The following is a 14,346-nucleotide window of genomic DNA, read 5'->3' as shown; positions in this document are numbered from 1 at the left end:
TGTTGGGGGGCGTTGTCATTGTGTCCTTGCCAGTGGCCACTGATCCTCTGCTAAGTGCAACAGTGCCACTGCTTCCTTGGTGCTCCTGTCTCAGCCCAGCCCATGTTGACCTGCTGCCACCTCATTCAACTAGAAGAATTTGGGGTCACTTTCTAGAACTGGAAACTCCTGAGAGTAACCATCACTCCTCTTCCATTCATGTGGCCTGTGATGAATCACAGGGCAGAAAAAGACTGTCTCCCCCTTCAGCAAGACTCTAATGACAATGTCAACCAGTGTGTTAGTATGACTGTCAAGAGCTGCCATTTGCAACAGTGCAAGTGCTTTACAACCATATTTCAATTTAAGTATCTCAACAGACTTTGAGGGGGAAAAAAACATTGTAATTCCCGTTAGACAGATGAAGAAACTGAGGTTCAGAATTTTTAAGTCACTAGCCCAAAGCTGCAGAGATGGAAGGGGCAGGGTAGAATCAACTCAGTTACAGTTGGACTCTGTGTGCCGATCAGACTGCTAAACCTTCTAATCAGTGGGAGGGGCTTTTAGGCAGGTTTTTACTTAGAGATTCCATTGATCCTCATGGAACTCACGTTTGGAGAGGCCAGGGCATACGTCTGAGTGACAGACTATGCAAGGTGTGCACGATTGCCTCTATTTGGTAAGTGAGGCGAAACCATGAGGAAAATCCTGCAGAGCTCATACCTATTTTCTGGGATAATTTCTTTTTTAGTGAATCCTTTAACTACAAGAAAATTAACTTCTATTTAGCCATCCACTCACTATTTTACTAGATTTGGCTCCATATCCCAGCAATGACACAAGTTAGGTTACAAATCCTCAAATACTTCTCAGCCTCCATCACAAAGGCTTTCTTGAGATTTCCCCAGTCAGAGACATGCCCAGGGATATCTGGATCTCAAACATTCAAACCAGTAGTCTTACTACTTGCAAGGTAACTCTCAGAGATCATTTGGTTGAACCCAGTTGTTTTTGCTTTTCTGAATACAGAGTCCCAGAGAAGTTAAATAACTTGCTCCAAATTACACAGCTACTAATTGGTGGCAAAGCTAAAACTAGAATTTAGACTACAGATTCCTGGAGTTGTCCCATTCCACTCTATTACATAATTGTACTCATCTTTTATCATTCTCATTAAGCATGGAATAATCCTTCAGTGTTATAAATTAACATTAGAAAAAGAGTTCAATGTTTAAACATGGCACAGAATTGCTTTAACTCGGTCACCTTGATATAAGTTAAGCTGCATATTCCTTTTTGGTGACTTTATCAGACAGGTTAAGCAAGTAGGCAATTTCCCCAAAACTTTTTTATTAATTATATCAATTTTTAGATTCTTTTATTATTTATTTTAATATATATTTTATGCATAAGGACAGACCAATATTTTAGGTGGTTTGCTGTTTTAAATTCTATATTTCAGTGTGTGGATGTCTGGAGCCTTTTTTTCCCTCTTCTCCCTTTGAGTAGATGCCAAGAAATTTCAAGGTCAGGAGAGAAAGAACAAAATTACAATCTATCAAAATATGGATAAATACGAGTCAGGTACTGACTAGTAATGATAAAAAAAATTGTTTGCTTCATTTTAATAAGAACACATCCTTTACCAATGCCATTTATCTCCCTAACTCCTTTATGTAATAATTTGGCTATATATCAATCACTAGTAGAGACCATGATGATAACCACTTGTATGTTGGTTAAAATCATGGGCTTTGAATTTGATCTCTGCTACTGACCTAGCTGTGACCTAAGCTTCAGATTTCTCAACTTCAAAAGGGAGATACAAATATTACCCATCTCAAATGCTTATTTTAAACATGCTAAAATTTGGCTAGTATATAACTTAGCTATCATTTTTTCTTGCATTAGCTTCCATTGATGTTGTTAATCACCATAAGTTCTTTCTCTCATCCCCGCCCCCCCCCCCGCCTCATCCTCTCCAGTTCCTAAGGAAAAGCTAATAAACTGTAACACTATCTCCCAATAGAAACCCACCAGGGACAGGCCACCACCTTCTGCCTCTCACTGTAATTCCCTATTTTCAGTCCCACTTCAAAGTCAGCCTCCAATCTTCAATAGCTCATGAACTTGAGGTCACCCTTTCTCTCCACTAATATTGCCTTGTTTCTGCAGTTCTCCATCTGGTCCTGGTGTTCCTTGTTGGTAACATGAGAATGATAACAGTATAAACACCCCTGGGGTTAAAATAGGGATGCAGTGGGTTTTAAGACATGCTAAACTTAAGCTTGAGTTTTCTCATCAACGGCATGGAATGATAACAAGGCCATTCCTCCATAGGGCTGAGGTGAGCAAGAGTGAGTTAAGACACGTGAAGCTCTTGGCATAGAACAGACTCAGTGACAAGCACTCCGTCAATGTAACCAAACTGGAGGTTAGCAGGACCCAAAGGAGAAAGAGACTATGCTTCCTCAGGACTTGTACTTTTTCTTTCTTTAAGAAATGTTTTCCTTCAGTTACTATCTGTTCCACCAGCAGTGTGTTCTGTTGGCTCCGGTCATTGATGACATGGGTAAGCCAGGCACAACTGTTCTCTTTCTTACTCTTCATGTTTGTGTTTACGGAATTTGACTTGTGAAAACTTAACAACTCCATTGGAACGATCGTATTAGGCCTCCCCACATCGTCTCACAATATTCTATCCCTTCTCCAGTTTGTCAGTTTTCTGCATCACATATTTTATTTGTGTACCCTATAATTTTAGAAAATTCTTTATTATGTTTTATAGCTCTCACTGCTCTTTTAGAAAAGATTTGTAAATATGTACAGTAAAAACCTGACATGCAGAGACTCAAGTGAGGTAGCATCTAAATAACTTAATACTTTTCATATTATTTATGGTGATTGTGCTTGATTTGACACTGGGAGCATCATTTTAGGTCTCTTGTGACCACTAGTCTATACTTGCATCTGTTAAACAAATACATGCACATAACTCTTGAGAATTTATAAAGGGTTTATTATTTTGTCTCAGCTCTCCTGCCTTAGATAGGGGTTACTTTCCTTATTGAAGAGAAAAGAAAGCTTCTCTTAGATACGATTTGACTGCATAACTGTGAGGGAGGATTCTGAAGAGAAATCCAGTGCCCACTCTACCTCCCTAACCATGAAGGCAGGAACCTAGTCCACTTGGCTGTTGATGGGAGCTGAGCTCAGTTAAACAGATAGTCTTCTCTCAGGAAACCAGCCATATCTTAATAAAGCAGGTTAGATATCATAATGAAACCAAATTCTTTAAGGAGGTGGCTCTTATTGTTCTCTCTATTCAAGAACTTCTAGAGTCTGAGGGTCATTTGTTTGCTGCTATGAGCCAGTGTATATGTAAGACACTATACTATTGGTTCTCCTCAAAAATATTTTCAATAGTGTTCTTCAGTCGGGCCTGAGATAAACCAGTATCTAGAAAAATGATTTTGCTGTTCAGAGCCAAAAGCTGCAACAAAGTCACCTCTCTCTCAACAGAACACATGCTGGGTGACCAAATGACAGGACGACCAAATAGAGGACGCCCATATGTCTAATGGGAAGTGGGGAGATGGAATAGGCAGCCGGTAGGGTAAATAGGTAATGTGCTCCCAAGAAAAAGGAAGGTCCCCATGGAAACCAGGTGATTTTGACACACCACAAGGAAGACCTCTGGAACTGTATACCAGTGTCACCCCAGTGCCATGCTTACCACTGAGGAGCAAGACAGAACAATCCATCAATGATTGTGGGGCAACCCTGTTGTATGATCCTATTCACAGAGCAATGTGCTGCCAGGAAGTTCATACAGAGTACAGTACAAGGGAGGTGACCCACTTTCCTGGTTGGAGTGCACTTAAGAGGATGTTTGTTTTTCAAATTTAAATGAGCTTAAAATTTGAGTAACCTGTATAGGGAAGGTTTTCTTGTCTCCCCATGATCAAGGGAGGCAACACCACATGGGTATCATTTGAACAACGTTTTGTGCTGTCATCTCTTCCTGATTCTCTGACATTTTAATTCTGAGAAGATGAATGTGTGAAAAGCAACATGTCCAGCACTGACTGTTGTCAAAGGAGCTCTGCCTTTGCCTACAAGTCTTTATTAACAGGAACTGATCCTCCCCAAATGCTTCATATCTCAGCTCATTCTCCTGTACCCCTTCTTGTTTTACTTTTAAGAATATAAAAATATGGGTGGGGATTAAGAAGCTATTAAGAGGCTAGGCATAGACAAGTCAAAGTCAATTCTCCTGACTCCTGAGTCTCACTTTGTTAAAAACCAACACACTCCAATTTCCCATTAGCAACTTACTCATTTCCAAGACCTCCTTTGGTTCCTCCTTCCCCATAAAACTGTTAGGCATTGATAATGTCTTGCCCAAGATGGTGCTGAAATCCTTAAGACCCAATGTAGAGCTCGATAGCCAGTAGAAACACAATCAATATTTGTTCAATGAGTGAACGAGTGAGTGAATTGTGAAGCTTTAAACAATACTCTAGATCAAAGTGTTCCTCTATTATCACAAAAAATTCACACTCTAATTAAGTAAGTTGACATTAATATGAACAGTTAAATAAGAATGCATTATTTAAATAATACTCCAAGGCAGCAATTATAATGCAGTAACAGGAACCAGATGGTGAATTATCAAGGAAATAATTCTATCAATAAATTCATAGAAATTAGAAATTAACTTGAGATAAGACTCATGGGTAAAATTTATAAAGGGAGAGAAGAGCCATAGTTCTCATTACATTATTTATGATGTATTTTTAAATTGCAAGAGAATTTCATGCTAATGGCAACATGTAACATGTACAAAGATGTACAAAATAGAGACATGTAAAGAAAAGCTATTGGTCTTTCTTTATGGTCACCTTTTTATTTCTGGATCCACTTCTACCATGTAACCATCATCAATGCCTTGATATTAATATTATTCCCTATATTTATTTATTTTCATTCTAAATAGTATCATACTAGATACATTACTTGCCAAGAAACATTCCATATGAAATGTAATGTGGAACTCACTCCTTATCCAGAAAACTCATTACTTTTACTATCATCAAAGATTGTGTCATATTTTAAATACAAATTTAGCCATAAGAATGTAATATATTGTATTTTTAATCAATTTTATGATATAAATTTTAGAATGTTTATGGGTTCTATTTCTGCCATTGTATATTTTTTATTGTTACTGTTATTCCCATAAAATAAGTTCCCTAAGGTAAATTAGGGTATATGTGTTTTTAATTTTAATCATATTGTCTGATTATTTTTAATAAGTGTAGCAATTTAAATTGTCAAGAGCAGTGAATGAGAACATTCAACTCTCTATATCTATAGTACCTTTAGATATGATTAGTGAAATATGATACAGATATTTACATATGTATTAGTATACATATGTATAACTAATAAAGAACCTGGACACTTTTCATCTCTTATTTATTTTTTAAATATTTGGTCCATCTTTTTAATTTATTTATTGTCATTGTGCAAAGCAATTTGCAAATGTTCTTTGTAAATTAAGACTAATATTCATTTTAATGTCTTAGTGTTCAATTTTTTTCTTGTCTATCATTTATTTGATAATAAACTTAGTACATTTATGTGGTGTCTTTCACCATATCAAAACTTTAATCTCATATGGTCACATATGCCCATCATTTACAACATTTGGTTTCTTCTCTAAGTGAATAAATTTCAAATAGAAAGAACAAGCATGTGCCACTCTGTGGAAACAGGACCTGAAGGGCATTTTGATGAACGATGAACAGACAGGTTGGACAGGAAGACAAGGTTATGCAGGTCAATGCCAGAAAATAACCTGAGGAATTTCCCTGGATGCCAAACTGACAGTCTGCATACTAGACTAATTAGTTTGGATTGGGCCTATGAACATAGAAGTACTGTTAAAACGTTTTGAATGACACAATAGCACGATGAAAACCTGATTTTTATAAAGATTAATTTGCAAGATGGTTTGGGAAACTGAAGTCCAAATCCAAGGAAACAAGTATTGCAACCCTATTTATTGAACAGAAAATATTCTAGGCACTTCAGATAAGTCAATAAAACAAACACTCTGGAGACCATTAAGGAATCACCTGCAGGAACAAGGTTCGGGGCACAAGCACAGGCAGAGGCTAAGTAATGCAAGTGAGTATGGGAGGAAAAAGAAAGAATGGACATGAGAAAAATTGGGAATCCAGATGGACTTGAGGAAGGGGGAATGATCAAAGCTGAGTTGGTGATTGAGCCTGGGAAATTCAGAACTAATTGGGAGACAAAGGTAAAACTGAAGAGAAAGCAGAGATATGGGGTGTAGGGCAGCCGTGGAAACAGTAGAAGCAGTGGTTTGTGCATTCATCTGGGCTGCTTCGCTAGATTATGGGCCATCACCACAGACCCCCTAGAAGACTGAAGTCAATTTATTAACCAATCACTATTGAGAATGACATTTTAATCAATCACAAATTCATTTGACTATACTGTCGTTAAGTTCTCATTTATCCACCTTGTCTTTGGAGAAGCTGTTCCTTTTATATTGAGGACACTTATTGAGAAAGCACCAACACCCCAGACTGTGCCAACAGCTAGGGATGCAAAGAAGGCAATGTATCACCCCAGACCCTCTAGGACTCTACGTGGTATGGAGCTGTGAAGAGCAAAATCGGTGCCCTTCAGGGAGAGAGAGAAATTCTGACTCTTGACAAGGAAGGTGGAAGCAGGAACATCTGTACCTTGAAGACTCTTCATAGACAGAGGAGGTGACCCATGACCTGTATCTGTAAGGTACATGGAGATCAACAGAAAATAAAAATCCACATGAGCTTTCACTTGTGAGGACATTTCATCACCAACCCACTACAATATAGTGACAAGTTTATGTGATTGCTTATTTGCTTTGCACATACCTTGAAATGTAAGGTTATTCCGGTGGAGCCCAGTGTGAGAAATTCCATTTACATAATCCTGACCAAAAAAGGAAAAAAAAAGCAAGGAGAGAGTTTGGGATGTGGGCAGGTAAAGTTAGGCATTCCTTCCTTTATGCACCATAACAGTGACTCTTCCATGCCTATCTTCTCCTGAGGTTTTTACCTCCCCTGGGAAGGGACACCATTCTCCTGGTTATTGCTTAGAGCTTGTATTAGTAAGGAAATTTGTGTTTGCAAACACAAGAACCCATCACAAACCTAACCTACCCTGGTTTATCAAACAAACGAACAGGAGACAAGTGCAATTTAGAGACTCAGTACAAAAAGGAATTCAAGATGCATTAGATGCAGACGCTTGAGCAATATATTCTGGACTCAGTTTACTCATTTGGTTTTAATTTATTCTATAATGACTTTGTTGTAAAGCAGATTCTGTCTTCATGGTGTCAAGATAGATTCAAACTCTTCAATGATAGTCTATCTCCTCTGTAATCCCTCCAGACAAATCAAGTTTTATTTTGTTTAAGTTCTAACTGAAAACCTCAAATTGAGACTTAATAGGTTCTAATTGGGTCACATGTCAATTTACTGAACAAATCACCAGGAGTAAAGCCCAAACCAAATGGTCTAAGAATGAGTGAGTGTTAATTTGCTACAGAAAATTGTGGAGCTGTTACCTGAGTGCCAGAGATAGGTACCAGGAAGAATACCCACTATACACACAGCATCTATGAGTAGTGGGACACACCCCATGCAAAGGGCTCTTTTAGGAATTTTACCTCCATAATCTCATTTAGTCGTCAAGTAACTCTGTGAGAAAAGGTCATTATCCCCATTTTCCAGGATAGAAAACTGAAGCAGGGAAGTTAATTATTTAGTACAAGATTTAATTTAAGTTTAAATAATTTATTAAATAAGTTACTTATTAAAATGATTAAAATTCAATTATTTATTAAACTCAATTATTTATTGAAGTATAGGTATAAATTACTTAGTATACAATTAAAGAGCTATTATATGACAAATTCAGAATTTAAGCCTAAGTTTGTACACATATATATATGTGTATAATACACACATATGCATCTATGTATGTGTGTATAACTAAAATTCATATATTCATGCATGAATACTTATATGTGTGGATATAAGTATATATATATATATATATATGTATATATATACATATTTATATTTATATATTTATATTTATATAGAGACAGAAATGAGCTCTCAGAAAGAAATGCAGAAATTCACAGGAGTAAACCTAAGAATAATTCCATAATTCCATTTGTTCTTCTGGAAGAACTAACCAATAGATACTTATTCTGTATATTTATATCTGTATAATATAAATATATATTTATATATATAATATACATGTCTGTATATTTATACATATATACATAAATACATACATACTTATAAACAGATATATGTATAAATTCCAGTTTCATCTATTGCATCAGGCTTCCAAAGGGAATTTGAATAGAAACATGGTTCCTGAGAGTGAAGACCTTTGCCAAATTAAATCTTTGTAAAGAATATCTTTCTTATAAGATGCTCTCTGAGATATCTTTTCTACTTAAAGACACATTTTCCTATAAACTAAGATTCCACTGGTCCCTTTGTAGCTATAGTCCTACAATATTTTTGGAACACTTTAAATGTGTTAGGGAATGTGTTCATTGTTCTATAAGAATGATCTTATTTTATGCACATTCATCATAACTGTGTGACAGAATGTTAGAGGAAAACATCAGAAATATATCCTGGACGATCCATGTCCCACTTCCAAGTAAATATTTCTTCTGTATTCCTGAGAAGCATAATGTTTATTGTTCTTCAGCAAGAACCATCCTAGTGACCAAGTCTTTAGCATGTGGGCTATAGGGACACATTTAACAGCCAGACTACAGCAACAGGTAATCAATATAATGAGGAGACTTGCACTGGGGATAGGTAAGTTTTCTGCCCATGGGCTTCATCACAGATCAGCCCACTTTCCCAGAAACCACCTTTTGTGAATGACCAATGGGAATTTTTCTTCCAAATACTTGTTTAAGGTAGTTTCTTGATCTATCAGTTAGTTCTACCAAAAGAGCAAATGAATGATTTGTCATGATTTATTTTCAAAGAATTTAGGCTTAGTCTGTGAATTTCTGCAACCCTTTCTAAGAGTTTGTTTCTCCTTTTTTACTAGATTAAATATGTCATAGCATATTTAATCATATTGGACTCAAGACAAACAAGATTATAGAATTCTATGAAGGCGATTTTAGCAAATACTTGTAGACCATTAGAAAATAAGATCTATATAATGGTGATAGGGTTTTGTAGGAGACTGTTCCCATCATCTAGGGACACATGCTAAAGTAGTTAAGAAAGATATGTCATTGATTTTACTAGAGTAAAACTAAATAAAATATGGGCAAATAAAAAATCAGAAGGATGAACCAATGACAGTGTGGTCGCTAAACTCAGTGATGGGTGTGTTTGTTTTTTCATCTTTGAACATGTGAAAATTTTCATAGTTGTGATTTAAGTTTGGAATATGCCTCCTAAAGCTCATGTGTTAGGCAATGCAGCCATGCTCAAAGATGAGAAGACAGAATTGTGAGGGCTCTAACCTTATCCATGGATGAATCTACTTAATGGATTAAGTATTTGAATAAGTTTACTGGGAAGTGGTAAAAATGATTGGCAGTTGGGGTATGTCTGGAGGAGGTAGGTCACTGGGGATGTGACCTTGGGGAATATATCTGTCTCTGTCTCCTTCCTTTGCTTTTGAACTGCCAACAACCGGGCAGCTTCCCTCTGCCACGCCATTCCTCCATTATGATTCTGCAATGGAGGAGGCTGAGCATGAACTGAAACCAAAAATAAATTTTTCCTCCTATAAGTTGTTCTGGTCAGGTATTTTGGTCACAATGAAAAAGAATACTGATAAACACAAGAGGAAAGAGTAAAACTAAATAAAATATGCGCAAATAAAAAACGTTAGCAATGGTTATAGAATAAGGATTGAGGTAGTGAATACCAAGGAACAATCACTTTGTGCTTCTCTTCCAATTATTAGAGAAAAATAGAGGGGTTTACCCAATGAACTGTGTGAGCACTTTCTTTCCACTATCTCCTTCAATTCACAACAATCCTACAAGGTAGGAATGATTTTTCTCCATTTTATGGAGGAAGAAACTGATACTCAGAAAACTGAAATGACTTGCTCTAGGCTCTTAGCAATGGTACAGTCCCTTTACCTTGGAGAGAGCTGTGTGGAAGTGGCTGGGTTGAAATAACTCAAGACAGGTCAGGGGTAAGTGCAGGTACCCTGGGGTATGATAAACTGGATGAATGGGGAAAAAGTGAGCAATAGCAAATCTCAAGGAGGCCCAAAAATTTCAGCAAAACCATTAGAGAAGGAAAACTACTGATCAATTGTATGACCCTATTAGTGTATTTGATGTATATCAGAGAGGTCTGGGGAATAATCAATACGATTGTTGAAATTTCCGAACATGAGGATGCAGTTGGCACCTGTGGAACGAAGATACATGTAGGGGTGAAAGTACACGTTTTAGGCAGGAGTACTTGCCTCATTAATAAAGAATACCTGGTAACTATCCTACTTGATTTTAATGCTGATCAGGAGAAAGATTGCTAACAACTTCGTCCATCTCTAAAATGATATTGGCAATGAGAAAGGCGTAGCTTCCTTTGAATTTTCTTTAACATTTCCAAAATGAATGCCCTAATTTTTTAATAATCACTTCCTTTGAGTACAGGGTACCGACCTAGCTTCAGCTATTTAGTTTCAAAGTAGAATTCAATTTTAAAAGATTACTTGAGAGAAAGGAAAGAAAAGAGTACCTAAGAAAATGTGGTCAACTGTGTACTCTGCTGGAATTCTGCTGGAGAGATTATCATACCAAGCTAATGGCCTAGAGGGGCCCAAACAAATCACTTTTATAAAACTGAAATTCATTTATTTCAGTTTATAGCTTTTCATCTAATTTTCAAACATAAGTGGCTATTTTAAAATGAAGGCTAAATAGCACTACTAATCCAGTGAAATATTGCCAGAAGGATAAAAGTGGACAACTGTGAACCAAGTGGGGGTCCTTCCCAAAGCTTACTTTTATGTCTCCCTTCTGTTCTCATTAAAGCAAGTCCCAAAGATCAAATGAACCGGGCCTCAAGCTGAAGGCAAGGACACAAGTTGTTTACTTCATCTCTGCCAGCCTCCTGCTCGCCACCAGGCTGGATACAGTCACATAGGTTACAAAACAGCAGTGTGATTTTCACCCTCCCAGAGCCACCAGGGAGCAGCAGATGACTGTCACTCACCAGCTGCCTCCATTTAGACACTTCCTTGGAAATGAATGGGAAAACTCACAGGAAGGAGAAGTGGGAATGGAAGTGATAATAATGCTAATATTCACATCCATGACTTTACAGTTGACTTTACAATTCAACCTCTGATAAATAGGACATACCTCCTAGTCCCATTGAACAGAAAAATATAAGAACCAGAAATTGAAAAAAAAATAAGAACCAGAAATTGTAAGATAGGAATTTCCTCCGAATCATACAGCTTGTTCAGAGAACAGGCTTTGATGACAAATGGTCTGGTTTGAATCCTGACTTTACCGTTTTTAAGCTGTATGACCCTCCATAATGACATCACCTCCCCTTGTCCCCATTTTCTCAACTATAAAACAGAGTTCAAAAATAATATCCATCTCAAAGATTGCAGAAATCAAATGATGGAATGCATGTCAAGAACCAAGAACACTCTTGGCACATAGTACTCAATAATTCTATTACTACATTTGTAAAATATTTTATGGTTCCCTCAAAGTACATACAACTCTACAGGCATTAAGAACCAGAATCAAGCACTGTGTTAAATTCTGGGTGTGCTAGAATAAATCACTTATGATCACAGCCGTATCTAAGGTCACAGAAGGAGGTAAGGGATGGACAGAGATGAACTGACACATTGAGTGTAAGGTAACGTTTTAAACAAAGGCTTTTAGAGGAATAATTTACCTTTAAATTTCTACAGAGTGACAAAGAGGTATTCCTAGAGTCTAATACCTTTATAATTTGACACTTCTTTAAAAAAAAAAAAAGAAAGAAAAACTGCTTTGGAGAAAATTTCTCTCATTGTACAAATGAGTAAAACAAGGCTCAGAAAAACTAAAGACTTCCCAAGGTCCCTCAGCTAGTGAGTGGCAAAGTTAGTTCTCAATTATACTAACCTACCAGAAGGATACATTTTCTGTGGTTTAAGTCATTGAGATAGTGAGTTAAGGCTTTTTATTTGATTTTTACCCCCATTATCTTTCTTCTTTAAAAGATAATATAAACTGTTGGTTTTTTTTTTTCTAAATATCACCTTTTCTCCCTGAAAAAAAGAATTCAACAAAGTGCCAAATTCTCTAAAATTCACCATCTGTTAAGAGTCACAGAAGCCCAGGCTGAAAGTAATACCACATAGTGACAGGGATCTGGAGGGACAGAAGAGTGTATGGTGCTGAATCCTCCTTCAACCAACTAACTAGCTCTGTGACAATAAGCACGCACCGTCACCCACAGAGTCTCATTTTTTTCTACTTATAAAATGCAATAATAGTAGTTTCAGTCTTCTATGATGATTCCATGTCAAGTCCTTAACTGAGCACTTAGCACATGTTAAAATTGCTCGATAAACATTTACTGTTAACTTTAGCTAGAAAAATGCAACCTGGTCCAAACTGTATCCCTCTGGTCTAACCACATAAATCTTCTGTGAATCTTTTCCCTTCCTCAGAAATTTATAGATCCCCTTGGGCAGTACCCCAAATCTCACAACTAGAAATCCATCTTACTCATACACTTTCCATGATTTTATTTAATTTTTTCATACATGCATGCAATATAACAATTTAATTTGACCAGTATTACTGCCCAGAATTCTTCCTCCCACCCATTTTCCTCTCAGGAAAAAGAAATAGAGAAACTCTCTCAGTATATATTTTTTACCTGGACAAATCAATGAACATCCCAACTTTCCTCCCAACTCCAGGAATTTCATTAATACCATTAGAACTTTGTTTTTCCATCTTTCTTCTGGTGATGGACATAGACCTTCATTTCCTGAGATTACTGCAGTGATAATGTAGGTATCTGGTGTTAGCACAATGTTTGTTTGCTCTTTAGTTTCAAAGCAACAATCATCTGCTTACCTTGTTGATCTTAAAACTGGGCGAAGCAGAAAGGGCAGATACTAGGCCCACCCCGAGGAAGAGGAAATTTCATCAACAAAGGAAGGAATGGCAAAGGCCATCATTGCTTAAGCACTGATTGTGTCCCAGGTCTTCTATGTATTTTATTTTACTTGAATTTCTTAAGAGTCCACTATAATAAGCATTATTAATTCAGTTTTCAGGAGAGGGAAGTGAGACTTGAAGAACATGTGTTCACATTCCTCCAGATAGGGTGAGTGGGGGAGCTGAGATTCAAGTCCAGACCAGTCTTACTCCAAAATCAGTAAACTCAATCATTGACTTCTCAAAGATTTGCTCATGTTATGATTTAGATATGTGGTATCCCCAAAAGGCTCATGTGTGAGACAATGAAAGAAGGTTCACAGGAGAAATGATTAGGTGAAGGCTTACAAGAGCCTTCACCTAATCAGATATTACCAGTTAATCAGTGATGTAATCAGTGATTATAATCAGTGAATTGATCTCCCCATAGGATTAACTGGGTGAGAGCTGAAAGCCGGTAGGGTATGGCTGGAGGAGGTTGGTCATTGCCGGCCTGCCTTTGGGTTTTATATTTAGTGGTGGTGAGGAGAGCTCTTTCTTTCTGCTTCCTGGTGCATGTTCCCAGTTGCTTTGCTCTGTCACACACTTCTGCCATTCTGCCTCATCTCAGGCCCCAAGGAATGGAGTTGGCCATCAGATCTCTTGGTGGCAGCAGTGAATTACCACAACATTAGTGAATAACGAACATGATGTTAAAATCTGGGACTCCTAATTCATAGTCCAGGGTACCTTCCATGAAACCACTAGCTCAGCCCTTCCGGGTTGTTCAGGGTGCTAGAGCCATCCTCTCCTAGGACTCAGACAGCTGCCACTCACATGCGACTGTTTTGAAGCTGTTCCGCATTCCACATCTCCTGTTCTTAGCTTCCTGGTTCATGCTTACAATTTGGGGATTCTTTAAACATAAAATAGGATACAGAGAAAAATAAAAGAGAAGATATACTGGAAGTTTCTTCTTTTGACCTGGGTTTCCAGCCTGCCTGGACTCAACACGTCATCACATCTGAGCTGCAAGGCAAGCTCTGTACTGCAGGGCGGAATCTAACCATGCTCACCCTCCCCTGGGAAGAATGCACTTT

At 37.4% G+C, this 14,346-nt stretch overlaps 1 protein-coding gene across 1 annotated transcript in view; it reads left to right on the top strand.

Moving 5' to 3' along the window:
- The window catches only part of Colec10 (collectin subfamily member 10), a 34,096-nt gene that overhangs the window by 4,783 nt on the left and 14,967 nt on the right, over positions 1 to 14,346 (top strand). The gene's annotated exons all lie outside the window — the stretch shown is intronic.

The sequence above is a fragment of the Urocitellus parryii genome, chromosome 7 (genome assembly GCF_045843805.1).
Source record: "Urocitellus parryii isolate mUroPar1 chromosome 7, mUroPar1.hap1, whole genome shotgun sequence".
Lineage (NCBI taxonomy): Eukaryota > Metazoa > Chordata > Mammalia > Rodentia > Sciuridae > Urocitellus > Urocitellus parryii.
Note: the sequence above shows the minus strand (reverse complement) of the source record. Positions and strands in the feature narration are given on the sequence as shown.